Genomic DNA, 2308 nt, shown 5'->3' with positions numbered 1-2308 from the left:
CATGCTCTGGAATTTGATATACTCCTCTGAGGATTTCCAACCGATTGCCACCAAACTCGCTGAACATGATCTCAAGACATTGGGGATGCTAAATTGGCCAATTAAGCTTTTAGCAAATATTTAAAATGCATCTGATCACTCTACACTATAATCTAGAAACAATGTGAATAAACACCACAACAGCTTAAGCAGCAAATTTTGCAAAACACAAAATTTGTGTCACTGCCAAAAACTTTTGGCCATGACTGTATGTAGTTATTCTAAATATCAACAAAAAGGACTTTATATAATAACTCAAATACTTTAGAAATGAAAAGTACTTTACTTCGTTTCATTTTTCTTTTTCTTTTATTTGGTAAATTATTTATTTAGTAAAAACTCAACTTACAACTCAACTTACACCTTATAGCCTAGATTAACTGCCTCCAAATGATTGGCATTAAATGCAACTTGTAGGTAAAATTAAACTATAAGTAACTAGTGTTTCTAAAATATTTTTAAATCTCATGTTATTGTTTCACTTCAAACAGTTTATAATATATAAATCATTTATATTGAAATATTCATAATACATTACATGTACTTCCTTTTAATTTTTTAAGATTGCCTATATTAATACTTTATTTTGTTTAAATTTGTTTCCTGGTATCTGCTTATTATACTGCGTTTTTAAGGGGCTTGTTTTGCTCTCTTTGTGATAACTGGCAACCCTTCACCTGCAGCTTTAATCAAGAGAGGGAAGAGTTTAATAGTGACTAGAAAGGAGAGCAGCAGTATGCATACTGAACATCAGCTAGACAGCTACTGTTAGTGCTGAGTTATTTGACTCCAGCGTGGTGAAGACAGATACGCTGCTCAGCCATTTATATTCGCCTGTCACTGCGTCTGCAAACACTCTCAGAGCGCTTCAGCTCGTATATGTGAACAAATATGGAAGAAAAATAATGACAAATGTCTTTAAAACAAAACAGCATGTTGAATTGCAAAACTGAACTGAAAAAAAATATGTATGGTATTAACAGTGTTTGCATTTTAATGCCTTGTATTTTCAAGGCTTGCATTTTTAGGGGCTGAAATTTAACATAGTTGTTTATTTATAGGGCTGTGTATCACCAGCAAAGTCACGATACGATACGTATCACGATACAGAGGCCACGATACAGGACTGCACTGAATTTCACCTCAGCAGAATTTAGAAAAACAGCTGTTTATTAAACACTGCTTACTATAGTGCCATTTCTAACTATTGGCAGAGCAGGCAGTTGACCTCTGCATTATGAAGGGCCTCCATAAATGTACCACAGTACAACATAGGTAATGGCATATGTTTCATGTTTACATTGTGCACTCCCAACCAGGTACAATATTCTGATTGTTTACTTTGCATCTTGTTTTTAAGCCCATATATAATAATGTACTCGTTCTAATAAATTTATATTGTAAAGTACTCATTCTAATATAAAAAATCATATTTACATTGCTGGTAATAATCATTGCACAAATTAACACGCGCTCTACGTTTAAAAAATTAAAATTAAAATTAGAAGAGTTCTAAACTAATGTGCGGTCTTCACAGTATATCTAACACACACACAAGCTCAGTCACTCACACAGATCACGTTGCGGCCACACTCAGCCATTCAGGAACAAACTTTTTAGCGCTGCCCCGCAATTTCATCAACTAAATAGCTTAATCGCTCAAGAGCTACATTATCTTTCTCAACAAGGAGCTGGTACCATCATTGTTTCTAAAGGAATTAAAGCCACAGCTTCACTGTTAATAGAGAAACGTGGCAAAACGGTGGTAATTCATACATTTACATTTAATCATTTAGCTGACGCTTTGATCCAAAGCGACAACAGAACCATACCGCCAATCCAAACTGTATGCTAATTGTCAATCATCTTTGACGATAGTGGTCCTGACAGAAATAGCTTAATCGCTGAAGAGCTACATGATCTTTCTCAACAAGGAGCTGGTAACATCATTGTTTCTAAATGAATTAAAGCCTCAGCTTCACTGTTAATAGAGAAACGTGGCAAAACGGTGGTAATTCATACATTTACATTTAATCATTTAGCTGACGCTTTGATCCAAAGCGACTTACAAATTAGAACAATAGAAGCAATCAGACCAACGAGAGAACAACAGTATACTAGTGCTATGACAAGTCGCAGTTAGTGCAGTAACTTACACAGTAGCTACACGTAGCTAGGTTTTTTTTTTTTTTTATAATAGAATGGAATAGAACAGAATAGAATAGGTAAGTGCTAGTATTAGTTGGTCAGGTGCTGGCGAAAAAGATGT

The sequence above is a fragment of the Sinocyclocheilus anshuiensis genome, unplaced genomic scaffold (genome assembly GCF_001515605.1).
Source record: "Sinocyclocheilus anshuiensis isolate Anshui unplaced genomic scaffold, SAMN03320099.WGS_v1.1 scaffold1345, whole genome shotgun sequence".
NCBI classification, from domain to species: Eukaryota; Metazoa; Chordata; class Actinopteri; order Cypriniformes; family Cyprinidae; genus Sinocyclocheilus; species Sinocyclocheilus anshuiensis.
This window is presented reverse-complemented; position numbering follows the sequence as displayed.